We start from the raw sequence: 18,003 nt of genomic DNA, 5'->3' as shown, positions 1-18,003 counted from the left end.
ACGTATACACACATGTAATGTTACATACACTGACACCATGCAGCACCGCACGTATACACACATGTAATGTTACATACACAGACACCATGCAGCACCGCATGTATACATACATGTAATGATACATACACAGAGACCATGCAGCACCGCATGTATACACACATGTAATGTTACATACACAGACACCATGCAGCACCGCACGTACACACACATGTAATGTTACATACACAGACACCATGCAGCACCGCACGTATACACACATGTAATGTTACATACACTGACACCATGCAGCACCGCATGTATACACACATGTAATGTTACATACACAGACACCATGCAGCACCGCACGTATACACACATGTAATGTTACATACACAGACACCATGCAGCACCGCATGTATACATACATGTAATGTTACATACACAGACACCATGCAGCACCGCATGTATACATACATGTAATGTTACATACACAGACACCATGCAGCACCGCACGTATACACACATGTAATGTTACATGCACAGACACCATGCAGCACCGCACGTATACACACATGTAATGTTACATACACAGACACCATGCAGCACCGCACGTATACACACATGTAATGTTACATACACAGACACCATGCAGCACCGCACGTATACACACATGTAATGTTACATACACTGACACCATGCAGCACCGCACGTATACACACATGTAATGTTACATACACTGACACCATGCAGCACCGCACGTATACACACATGTAATGTTACATACACAGACACCATGCAGCACCGCACGTATACACACATGTAATGTTACATACACTGACACCATGCAGCACCGCATGTATACACACATGTAATGTTACATACACAGACACCATGCAGCACCGCACGTATACACACATGTAATGTTACATACACAGACACCATGCAGCACCGCATGTATACACACATGTAATGTTACATACACCGACACCATGCAGCACCGCATGTATACATACATGTAATGTTACATACACAGACACCATGCAGCACCGCATGTATACATACATGTAATGTTACATACGCAGACACCATGCAGCACCGCACGTACACACACATGTAATGTTACATACACTGACACCATGCAGCACCGCACGTATACACACATGTAATGTTACATACACTGACACCATGCAGCACCGCATGTATACATACATGTAATGATACATACACAGACACCATGCAGCACCGCATGTATACACACATGTAATGTTACATACACAGACACCATGCAGCACCGCACGTATACACACATGTAATGTTACATACACTGACACCATGCAGCACCGCACGTATACACACATGTAATGTTACTTACACTGACACCATGCAGCACCGCATGTATACATACATGTAATGTTACATACACTGACACCATGCAGCACCGCACGTATACACACATGTAATGTTACATACGCAGACACCATGCAGCACCGCATGTATACATACATGTAATGATACATACACTGACACCATGCAGCACCGCACGTACACACACATGTAATGTTACATACACTGACACCATGCAGCACCGCACGTATACACACATGTAATGTTACATACACTGACACCATGCAGCACCGCACGTATACACACATGTAATGTTACATACACTGACACCATGCAGCACCGCACGTATACACACATGTAATGTTACATACACAGACACCATGCAGCACCGCACGTATACACACATGTAATGTTACATACACAGACACCATGCAGCACCGCACGTATACACACATGTAATGTTACATACACTGACACCATGCAGCACCGCATGTATACACACATGTAACGTTACATACACTGACACCATGCAGCACCGCATGTATACACACATGTAATGTTACATACACAGACACCATGCAGCACCGCACGTATACACACATGTAGTGTTACATACACTGACACCATGCAGCACCGCACGTATACACACATGTAATGTTACATACACTGACACCATGCAGCACCGCACGTACACACACATGTAATGTTACATACACTGACACCATGCAGCACCGCATGTATACATACATGTAATGTTACATACACAGACACCATGCAGCACCGCACGTATACACACATGTAATGTTACATACACAGACACCATGCAGCACCGCACGTATACACACATGTAATGTTACATACACAGACACCATGCAGCACCGCACGTACACACACATGTAATGTTACATACACAGACACCATGCAGCACCGTACGTATACACACATGTAATGTTACATACACTGACACCATGCAGCACCGCACGTATACACACATGTAATGTTACATACACTGACACCATGCAGCACCGCATGTATACATACATGTAATGTTACATACACAGACACCATGCAGCACCGCACGTATACACACATGTAATGTTACATACACAGACACCATGCAGCACCGCACGTACACACACATGTAATGTTACATACACTGACACCATGCAGCACCGCACGTATACACACATGTAATGTTACATACACTGACACCATGCAGCACCGCACGTATACACACATGTAATGTTACATACACTGACACCATGCAGCACCGCATGTATACACACATGTAATGTTACATACACTGACACCATGCAGCACCGCACGTATACACACATGTAATGTTACATACACTGACACCATGCAGCACCGCATGTATACACACATGTAATGTTACATACACAGACACCATGCAGCACCGCACGTACACACACATGTAATGTTACATACACTGACACCATGCAGCACCGCACGTATACACACATGTAATGTTACATACACTGACACCATGCAGCACCGCACGTATACACACATGTAATGTTACATACACAGACACCATGCAGCACCGCATGTATACACACATGTAATGTTACATACACAGACACCATGCAGCACCGCACGTATACACACATGTAATGTTACATACACTGACACCATGCAGCACCGCACGTATACATACATGTAATGTTACATACACAGACACCATGCAGCACCGCACGTATACACACATGTAATGTTACATACACAGACACCATGCAGCACCGCACGTATACACACATGTAATGTTACATACACTGACACCATGCAGCACCGCACGTATACACACATGTAATGTTACATACACAGACACCATGCAGCACCGCACGTATACACACATGTAATGATACATACACAGACACCATGCAGCACCGCATGTATACATACATGTAATGTTACATACACAGACACCATGCAGCACCGCACGTACACACACATGTAATGTTACATACACAGACACCATGCAGCACCGCACGTATACACACATGTAATGTTACATACACAGAGACCATGCAGCACCGCACGTATACACACATGTAATGTTACATACACTGACACCATGCAGCACTGCACGTATACACACATGTAATGTTACATACACTGACACCATGCAGCACCGCACGTATACACACATGTAATGTTACATACACAGACACCATGCAGCACCGCACGTATACACACATGTAATGTTACATACACTGACACCATGCAGCACCGCACGTATACACACATGTAATGTTACATACACTGACACCATGCAGCACCGCACGTATACACACATGTAATGTTACATACACTGACACCATGCAGCACCGCACGTATACACACATGTAATGATACATACACAGACACCATGCAGCACCGCATGTATACATACATGTAATGTTACATACACAGACACCATGCAGCACCGCACGTACACACACATGTAATGTTACATACACAGACACCATGCAGCACCGCACGTATACACACATGTAATGTTACATACACAGACACCATGCAGCACCGCACGTACACACACATGTAATGTTACATACACAGAGACCATGCAGCACCGCACGTATACACACATGTAATGTTACATACACAGACACCATGCAGCACCGCATGTATACATACATGTAATGATACATACACAGAGACCATGCAGCACCGCACGTATACACACATGTAATGTTACATACACAGACACCATGCAGCACCGCATGTATACACACATGTAATTTTACATACACAGACACCATGCAGCACCGCACGTATACACACATGTAATGTTACATACACTGACACCATGCAGCACCGCACGTATACACACATGTAATGTTACATACACTGACACCATGCAGCACCGCACGTATACACACATGTAATGATACATACACAGACACCATGCAGCACCGCATGTATACATACATGTAATGATACATACACAGAGACCATGCAGCACCGCACGTATACACACATGTAATGTTACATACACTGACACCATGCAGCACCGCACGTATACACACATGTAATGTTACATACACAGACACCATGCAGCACCGCATGTATACATACATGTAATGATACATACACAGAGACCATGCAGCACCGCACGTATACACACATGTAATGTTACATACACAGACACCATGCAGCACCGCACGTATACACACATGTAATGTTACATACACTGACACCATGCAGCACCGCACGTATACACACATGTAATGTTACATACACTGACACCATGCAGCACCGCACGTACACACACATGTAATGTTACATACACAGACACCATGCAGCACCGCACGTATACACACATGTAATGTTACATACACAGACACCATGCAGCACCGCACGTATACACACATGTAATGTTACATACACTGACACCATGCAGCACCGCACGTATACACACATGTAATGATACATACACAGACACCATGCAGCACCGCATGTATACATACATGTAATGATACATACACAGAGACCATGCAGCACCGCACGTATACACACATGTAATGTTACATACACAGACACCATGCAGCACCGCATGTATACATACATGTAATGATACATACAGAGACCATGCAGCACCGCACGTATACACACATGTAATGTTACATACACAGACACCATGCAGCACCGCACGTATACACACATGTAATGTTACATACACTGACACCATGCAGCACCGCACGTATACACACATGTAATGTTACATACACTGACACCATGCAGCACCGCACGTATACACACATGTAATGATACATACACAGACACCATGCAGCACCGCATGTATACATACATGTAATGATACATACACAGAGACCATGCAGCACCGCACGTATACACACATGTAATGTTACATACACTGACACCATGCAGCACCGCATGTATACACACATGTAATGTTACATACACAGACACCATGCAGCACCGCACGTATACATACATGTAATGATACATACACAGAGACCATGCAGCACCGCACGTATACACACATGTAATGTTACATACACAGACACCATGCAGCACCGCACGTATACACACATGTAATGTTACATACACAGACACCATGCAGCACCGCACGTATACACACATGTAATGTTACATACACTGACACCATGCAGCACCGCATGTATACACACATGTAATGTTACATACACAGACACCATGCAGCACCGCACGTATACACACATGTAATGTTACATACACAGAGACCATGCAGCACCGCACGTATACACACATGTAATGTTACATACACAGACACCATGCAGCACCGCACGTATACACACATGTAATGTTACATACACCGACACCATGCAGCACCGCACGTATACACACATGTAATGTTACATACACTGACACCATGCAGCACCGCATGTATACACACATGTAATGTTACATATACAGACACCATGCAGCACCGCATGTATACACACATGTAACGTTACATACACAGACACCATGCAGCACCGTACGTATACACACATGTAATGTTACATACACAGACACCATGCAGCACCGCATGTATACACACATGTAATTTTACATACACAGACACCATGCAGCACCGCACGTATACACACGTATGTAATGTTACATACACTGACACCATGCAGCACCGCACGTATACACACATGTAATGTTACATACACAGACACCATGCAGCACCGCATGTATACACACATGTAATGTTACATACACAGACACCATGCAGCACCGCACGTATACACACATGTAATGTTACATACACAGACACCATGCAGCACCGCATGTATACACACATGTAATTTTACATACACAGACACCATGCAGCACCGCACGTATACACACATGTAATGTTACATACACTGACACCATGCAGCACCGCACGTATACACACATGTAATGTTACATACACAGACACCATGCAGCACCGCACGTATACATACATGTAATGATACATACACAGAGACCATGCAGCACCGCACGTATACACACATGTAATGTTACATACACAGACACCATGCAGCACCGCACGTATACACACATGTAATGTTACATACACAGACACCATGCAGCACCGCACGTATACACACATGTAATGTTACATACACTGACACCATGCAGCACCGCATGTATACACACATGTAATGTTACATACACAGACACCATGCAGCACCGCACGTATACACACATGTAATGTTACATACACAGAGACCATGCAGCACCGCACGTATACACACATGTAATGTTACATACACAGACACCATGCAGCACCGCACGTATACACACATGTAATGTTACATACACAGACACCATGCAGCACCGCACGTATACACACATGTAATGTTACATACACCGACACCATGCAGCACCGCACGTATACACACATGTAATGTTACATACACTGACACCATGCAGCACCGCATGTATACACACATGTAATGTTACATATACAGACACCATGCAGCACCGCATGTATACACACATGTAACGTTACATACACAGACACCATGCAGCACCGTACGTATACACACATGTAATGTTACATACACAGACACCATGCAGCACCGCATGTATACACACATGTAATTTTACATACACAGACACCATGCAGCACCGCACGTATACACACGTATGTAATGTTACATACACTGACACCATGCAGCACCGCACGTATACACACATGTAATGTTACATACACAGACACCATGCAGCACCGCATGTATACACACATGTAATGTTACATACACAGACACCATGCAGCACCGCACGTATACACACATGTAATGTTACATACACAGACACCATGCAGCACCGCATGTATACACACATGTAATTTTACATACACAGACACCATGCAGCACCGCACGTATACACACATGTAATGTTACATACACTGACACCATGCAGCACCGCACGTATACACACATGTAATGTTACATACACAGACACCATGCAGCACCGCACGTATACACACATGTAATGTTACATACACTGACACCATGCAGCACCGCACGTATACACACATGTAATGTTACATACACTGACATCATACAGATGTAAATCCAGTATGTACACACGTATGTAATGTTACATACACTGACATCATCCAGATGTAAATCCAGCAGGTACACACGTATGTAATGTTACATACACTGACACCATGCAGCACGGCACGTATACACACATGTAATGTTACATACACTGACACCATGCAGCACGGCACGTATACACACATGTAATGTTACATACACAGACACCATGCAGCACCGCACGTATACACACATGTAATGTTACATACACTGACACCATGCAGCACCGCATGTATACATACATTTAATGTTACATACACAGACACCATGCAGCACCGCATGTATACACACATGTAATGTTACATACACTGACACCATGCAGCACCACATGTATACATACATGTAATGTTACATACACAGACACCATGCAGCACCGCACGTATACATACATGTAATGTTACATACACAGACACCATGCAGCACCGCACGTACACACACATGTAATGTTACATACACTGACACCATGCAGCACCGCACGTATACACACATGTAATGTTACATACACTGACACCATGCAGCACCGCACGTATACACACGTATGTAATGTTACATACACTGACACCATGCAGCACCGCATGTATACACACATGTAATGTTACATACACAGACACCATGCAGCACCGCACGTATACACACATGTAATGTTACATACACAGACACCATGCAGCACCGCATGTATACACACATGTAATGTTACATACACTGACACCATGCAGCACCGCACGTATACACACATGTAATGTTACATACACAGACACCATGCAGCACCGCACGTATACACACATGTAATGTTACATACACTGACACCATGCAGCACCGCATGTATACACACATGTAATGTTACATACACAGACACCATGCAGCACCGCACGTACACACACATGTAATGTTACATACACAGACACCATGCAGCACCGCATGTATACACACATGTAATGTTACATACACAGACACCATGCAGCACCGCACGTACACACACATGTAATGTTACATACACTGACACCATGCAGCACCGCACGTACACACACATGTAATGTTACATACACTGACACCATGCAGCACCGCATGTATACACACATGTAATGTTACATACACTGACACCATGCAGCACCGCACGTACACACACATGTAATGTTACATACACAGACACCATGCAGCACCGCACGTATACACACATGTAATGTTACATACACTGACACCATGCAGCACCGCATGTATACACACATGTAATGTTACATACACTGACACCATGCAGCACCGCATGTATACACACATGTAATGTTACATACACTGACACCATGCAGCACCGCACGTACACACACATGTAATGTTACATACACTGACACCATGCAGCACCGCACGTACACACACATGTAATGTTACATACACTGACACCATGCAGCACCGCATGTATACACACATGTAATGTTACATACACAGACACCATGCAGCACCGCACGTATACACACATGTAATGTTACAGACACCATGCAGCACCGCATGTATACACACATGTAATTTTACATACACAGACACCATGCAGCACCGCACGTATACACACATGTAATGTTACATACACTGACACCATGCAGCACCGCACGTATACACACATGTAATGTTACATACACAGACACCATGCAGCACCGCACGTATACATAAATGTAATGATACATACACAGAGACCATGCAGCACCGCACGTATACACACATGTAATGTTACATACACAGACACCATGCAGCACCGCACGTATACACACATGTAATGTTACATACACAGACACCATGCAGCACCGCACGTATACACACATGTAATGTTACATACACTGACACCATGCAGCACCGCATGTATACACACATGTAATGTTACATACACAGACACCATGCAGCACCGCACGTATACACACATGTAATGTTACATACACAGAGACCATGCAGCACCGCACGTATACACACATGTAATGTTACATACACAGACACCATGCAGCACCGCACGTATACACACATGTAATGTTACATACACAGACACCATGCAGCACCGCACGTATACACACATGTAACGTTACATACACAGACACCATGCAGCACCGTACGTATACACACATGTAATGTTACATACACAGACACCATGCAGCACCGCATGTATACACACATGTAATTTTACATACACAGACACCATGCAGCACCGCACGTATACACACGTATGTAATGTTACATACACTGACACCATGCAGCACCGCACGTATACACACATGTAATGTTACATACACAGACACCATGCAGCACCGCATGTATACACACATGTAATGTTACATACACAGACACCATGCAGCACCGCACGTATACACACATGTAATGTTACATACACAGACACCATGCAGCACCGCATGTATACACACATGTAATTTTACATACACAGACACCATGCAGCACCGCACGTATACACACATGTAATGTTACATACACTGACACCATGCAGCACCGCACGTATACACACATGTAATGTTACATACACAGACACCATGCAGCACCGCACGTATACACACATGTAATGTTACATACACTGACACCATGCAGCACCGCACGTATACACACATGTAATGTTACATACACTGACATCATACAGATGTAAATCCAGTATGTACACACGTATGTAATGTTACATACACTGACATCATCCAGATGTAAATCCAGCAGGTACACACGTATGTAATGTTACATACACTGACACCATGCAGCACGGCACGTATACACACATGTAATGTTACATACACTGACACCATGCAGCACGGCACGTATACACACATGTAATGTTACATACACAGACACCATGCAGCACCGCACGTATACACACATGTAATGTTACATACACTGACACCATGCAGCACCGCATGTATACATACATTTAATGTTACATACACAGACACCATGCAGCACCGCATGTATACACACATGTAATGTTACATACACTGACACCATGCAGCACCACATGTATACATACATGTAATGTTACATACACAGACACCATGCAGCACCGCACGTATACATACATGTAATGTTACATACACAGACACCATGCAGCACCGCACGTACACACACATGTAATGTTACATACACTGACACCATGCAGCACCGCACGTATACACACATGTAATGTTACATACACTGACACCATGCAGCACCGCACGTATACACACGTATGTAATGTTACATACACTGACACCATGCAGCACCGCATGTATACACACATGTAATGTTACATACACAGACACCATGCAGCACCGCACGTATACACACATGTAATGTTACATACACAGACACCATGCAGCACCGCATGTATACACACATGTAATGTTACATACACTGACACCATGCAGCACCGCACGTATACACACATGTAATGTTACATACACAGACACCATGCAGCACCGCACGTATACACACATGTAATGTTACATACACTGACACCATGCAGCACCGCATGTATACACACATGTAATGTTACATACACAGACACCATGCAGCACCGCACGTACACACACATGTAATGTTACATACACTGACACCATGCAGCACCGCACGTATACACACATGTAATGTTACATACACAGACACCATGCAGCACCGCATGTATACATACATGTAATGTTACATACACTGACACCATGCAGCACCGCACGTATACACACATGTAATGTTACATACACAGACACCATGCAGCACCGCATGTATACACACATGTAATGTTACATACACAGACACCATGCAGCACCGCACGTACACACACATGTAATGTTACATACACAGACACCATGCAGCACCGCATGTATACACACATGTAATGTTACATACACAGACACCATGCAGCACCGCACGTACACACACATGTAATGTTACATACACTGACACCATGCAGCACCGCACGTACACACACATGTAATGTTACATACACTGACACCATGCAGCACCGCATGTATACACACATGTAATGTTACATACACTGACACCATGCAGCACCGCACGTACACACACATGTAATGTTACATACACAGACACCATGCAGCACCGCACGTATACACACATGTAATGTTACATACACTGACACCATGCAGCACCGCATGTATACACACATGTAATGTTACATACACTGACACCATGCAGCACCGCATGTATACACACATGTAATGTTACATACACTGACACCATGCAGCACCGCACGTACACACACATGTAATGTTACATACACTGACACCATGCAGCACCGCACGTACACACACATGTAATGTTACATACACTGACACCATGCAGCACCGCATGTATACACACATGTAATGTTACATACACAGACACCATGCAGCACCGCACGTACACACACATGTAATGTTACATACACTGACACCATGCAGCACCGCACGTACACACACATGTAATGTTACATACACTGACACCATGCAGCACCGCATGTATACACACATGTAATGTTACATACACTGACACCATGCAGCACCGCATGTATACACACATGTAATGTTACATACACAGACACCATGCAGCACCGCACGTATACACACATGTAATGTTACATACACTGACACCATGCAGCACCGCATGTATACACACATGTAATGTTACATACACAGACACCATGCAGCACCGCCCGTATACACACATGTAATGTTACATACACAGAGACCATGCAGCACCGCACGTATACACACATGTAATGTTACATACACAGACACCATGCAGCACCGCACGTATACACACATGTAATGTTACATACACAGACACCATGCAGCACCGCACGTATACACACATGTAATGTTACATACACCGACACCATGCAGCACCGCACGTATACACACATGTAATGTTACATACACTGACACCATGCAGCACCGCATGTATACACACATGTAATGTTACATATACAGACACCATGCAGCACCGCATGTATACACACATGTAACGTTACATACACAGACACCATGCAGCACCGTACGTATACACACATGTAATGTTACATACACAGACACCATGCAGCACCGCATGTATACACACATGTAATTTTACATACACAGACACCATGCAGCACCGCACGTATACACACGTATGTAATGTTACATACACTGACACCATGCAGCACCGCACGTATACACACATGTAATGTTACATACACAGACACCATGCAGCACCGCATGTATACACACATGTAATGTTACATACACAGACACCATGCAGCACCGCACGTATACACACATGTAATGTTACATACACAGACACCATGCAGCACCGCAAGTATACACACATGTAATTTTACATACACAGACACCATGCAGCACCGCACGTATACACACATGTAATGTTACATACACTGACACCATGCAGCACCGCACGTATACACACATGTAATGTTACATACACAGACACCATGCAGCACCGCACGTATACATACATGTAATGATACATACACAGAGACCATGCAGCACCGCACGTATACACACATGTAATGTTACATACACAGACACCATGCAGCACCGCACGTATACACACATGTAATGTTACATACACAGACACCATGCAGCACCGCACGTATACACACATGTAATGTTACATACACTGACACCATGCAGCACCGCATGTATACACACATGTAATGTTACATACACAGACACCATGCAGCACCGCACGTATACACACATGTAATGTTACATACACAGAGACCATGCAGCACCGCACGTATACACACATGTAATGTTACATACACAGACACCATGCAGCACCGCACGTATACACACATGTAATGTTACATACACAGACACCATGCAGCACCGCACGTATACACACATGTAATGTTACATACACCGACACCATGCAGCACCGCACGTATACACACATGTAATGTTACATACACTGACACCATGCAGCACCGCATGTATACACACATGTAATGTTACATATACAGACACCATGCAGCACCGCATGTATACACACATGTAACGTTACATACACAGACACCATGCAGCACCGTACGTATACACACATGTAATGTTACATACACAGACACCATGCAGCACCGCATGTATACACACATGTAATTTTACATACACAGACACCATGCAGCACCGCACGTATACACACGTATGTAATGTTACATACACTGACACCATGCAGCACCGCACGTATACACACATGTAATGTTACATACACAGACACCATGCAGCACCGCATGTATACACACATGTAATGTTACATACACAGACACCATGCAGCACCGCACGTATACACACATGTAATGTTACATACACAGACACCATGCAGCACCGCATGTATACACACATGTAATTTTACATACACAGACACCATGCAGCACCGCACGTATACACACATGTAATGTTACATACACTGACACCATGCAGCACCGCACGTATACACACATGTAATGTTACATACACAGACACCATGCAGCACCGCACGTATACACACATGTAATGTTACATACACTGACACCATGCAGCACCGCACGTATACACACATGTAATGTTACATACACTGACATCATACAGATGTAAATCCAGTATGTACACACGTATGTAATGTTACATACACTGACATCATCCAGATGTAAATCCAGCAGGTACACACGTATGTAATGTTACATACACTGACACCATGCAGCACGGCACGTATACACACATGTAATGTTACATACACTGACACCATGCAGCACGGCACGTATACACACATGTAATGTTACATACACAGACACCATGCAGCACCGCACGTATACACACATGTAATGTTACATACACTGACACCATGCAGCACCGCATGTATACATACATTTAATGTTACATACACAGACACCATGCAGCACCGCATGTATACACACATGTAATGTTACATACACTGACACCATGCAGCACCACATGTATACATACATGTAATGTTACATACACAGACACCATGCAGCACCGCACGTATACATACATGTAATGTTACATACACAGACACCATGCAGCACCGCACGTACACACACATGTAATGTTACATACACTGACACCATGCAGCACCGCACGTATACACACATGTAATGTTACATACACTGACACCATGCAGCACCGCACGTATACACACGTATGTAATGTTACATACACTGACACCATGCAGCACCGCATGTATACACACATGTAATGTTACATACACAGACACCATGCAGCACCGCACGTATACACACATGTAATGTTACATACACAGACACCATGCAGCACCGCATGTATACACACATGTAATGTTACATACACTGACACCATGCAGCACCGCACGTATACACACATGTAATGTTACATACACAGACACCATGCAGCACCGCACGTATACACACATGTAATGTTACATACACTGACACCATGCAGCACCGCATGTATACACACATGTAATGTTACATACACAGACACCATGCAGCACCGCACGTACACACACATGTAATGTTACATACACTGACACCATGCAGCACCGCACGTATACACACATGTAATGTTACATACACAGACACCATGCAGCACCGCATGTATACATACATGTAATGTTACATACACTGACACCATGCAGCACCGCACGTATACACACATGTAATGTTACATACACAGACACCATGCAGCACCGCATGTATACACACATGTAATGTTACATACACAGACACCATGCAGCACCGCACGTACACACACATGTAATGTTACATACACAGACACCATGCAGCACCGCATGTATACACACATGTAATGTTACATACACAGACACCATGCAGCACCGCACGTACACACACATGTAATGTTACATACACTGACACCATGCAGCACCGCACGTACACACACATGTAATGTTACATACACTGACACCATGCAGCACCGCATGTATACACACATGTAATGTTACATACACTGACACCATGCAGCACCGCACGTACACACACATGTAATGTTACATACACAGACACCATGCAGCACCGCACGTATACACACATGTAATGTTACATACACTGACACCATGCAGCACCGCATGTATACACACATGTAATGTTACATACACTGACACCATGCAGCACCGCATGTATACACACATGTAATGTTACATACACTGACACCATGCAGCACCGCACGTATACACACATGTAATGTTACATACACAGACACCATGCAGCACCGCACGTACACACACATGTAATGTTACATACACTGACACCATGCAGCACCGCACGTATACACACATGTAATGTTACATACACTGACACCATGCAGCACCGCACGTATACACACATGTAATGTTACATACACTGACACCATGCAGCACCGCATGTATACACACATGTAATGTTACATACACAGACACCATGCAGCACCGCACGTATACACACATGTAATGTTACATACACTGACACCATGCAGCACCGCACGTACACACACATGTAATGTTACATACACAGACACCATGCAGCACCGCACGTATACACACATGTAATGTTACATACACTGACACCATGCAGCACCGCATGTATACACACATGTAATGTTACATACACTGACACCATGCAGCACCGCATGTATACACACATGTAATGTTACATACACTGACACCATGCAGCACCGCACGTACACACACATGTAATGTTACATACACTGACACCATGCAGCACCGCACGTACACACACATGTAATGTTACATACACTGACACCATGCAGCACCGCATGTATACACACATGTAATGTTACATACACTGACACCATGCAGCACCGCATGTATACACACATGTAATGTTACATACACAGACACCATGCAGCACCGCACGTACACACACATGTAATGTTACATACACTGACACCATGCAGCACCGCACGTACACACACATGTAATGTTACATACACTGACACCATGCAGCACCGCACGTACACACACATGTAATGTTACATACACTGACACCATGCAGCACCGCACGTATACACACATGTAATGTTACATACACTGACACCATGCAGCACCGCATGTATACACACATGTAATGTTACATACATTGACACCATGCAGCACCGCATGTATGTAACGGGTGTTCCCTCTAGTCTGACCCACCCAATCTCATATTGACCCGTGTGGTCTAACCAGCCCCCATTACATGGTCGTGTCTGGTGGTGCACCTGTAGGCAACAGGACTCCTGAGTCTCCCGCATGATGGTATTCGGGGATTGTCAATCCAGACAGGCAGCTGAGGTAGTGTGTGCGAGTCCTACCTATATCACGTGCAGCGCCTCCACCTCATCAGGGTCTATGCGTCCGCAGGGAGATGGTCCTGATGAAGAACTCCTTCTTGATGGTGCCGTCCACTGGAGAGTAACTTCACACTCACACAGTGGGGGTATCTTTGAACAGGGCATCTTTATTGATCTCGTATGGGCAAGCTGCCCTTCACAGCCAGCTGTCTCAGCCGCACATATTGCTTTGCTGTCCCTTTGATAGGTACGCCCTCCCAATGGAGTGGGATCCCCTCTCCCCATAGGGAGATCACCCCTGTGCCAGGTCCCTGGACACAGTGTGGCTCTTATAAAGTCTGATGTAGAAATGGACCACTAGTTACTGCACTAGTGGATCCTTCCTTCCCAACGCACTCCAACAACTCAGCAACCCTCATCAACAACCTAACTTTGGGCAGTCCTGTGCCTTATATACTTCAGGAACTGTCACAGCTCTGATGTCACTAACTGTGGACTCAGAGCATGTAGCCACTCCCACCCATACATAGGGCACCTCACCAGGGCGTGAGGGCAAACCTCCATGATTACTGCTGGCATTCCTGTAACTTACCAGGTTTACTGCCAGCAGGGGAGACAACTGCAGACCATTTTACATGCATGGCTACATGTATACACACATGTAATGTTACATACACTGACACCATGCAGCACCGCATGTATACACACATGTAACGTTACATACACAGACACCATGCAGCACCGTACGTATACACACATGTAATGTTACATACACTGACACCATGCAGCACCGCATGTGTACACACATGTAATGTTACATACACTGACACCATGCAGCACCGCATGTATACACACATGTAATGTTACATACACAGACACCATGCAGCACCGCACGTATACACACATGTAATGTTACATACACAGACACCATGCAGCACCGCATGTATACACACATGTAATGTTACATACACCGACACCATGCAGCACCGCATGTATACACACATGTAATGTTACATACAGCGACACCATGCAGCACCGCATGTATACACACATGTAATGTTACATACACAGACACCATGCAGCACCGCACGTATACACACATGTAATGTTACATACATCGACACCATGCAGCACCGCATGTATACACACATGTAATGTTACATACATCGACACCATGCAGCACCGCATGTATACACACATGTAATGTTACATACATCGACACCATGCAGCACCACATGTATACATACATGTAATGTTACATACACCGACACCATGCAGCACCGCATGTATACACACATGTAATGTTAACCACCGCC

The sequence above is a fragment of the Ascaphus truei genome, chromosome 6, assembly GCF_040206685.1.
Source record: "Ascaphus truei isolate aAscTru1 chromosome 6, aAscTru1.hap1, whole genome shotgun sequence".
Taxonomy (NCBI): domain Eukaryota; kingdom Metazoa; phylum Chordata; class Amphibia; order Anura; family Ascaphidae; genus Ascaphus; species Ascaphus truei.
This window is presented reverse-complemented; position numbering follows the sequence as displayed.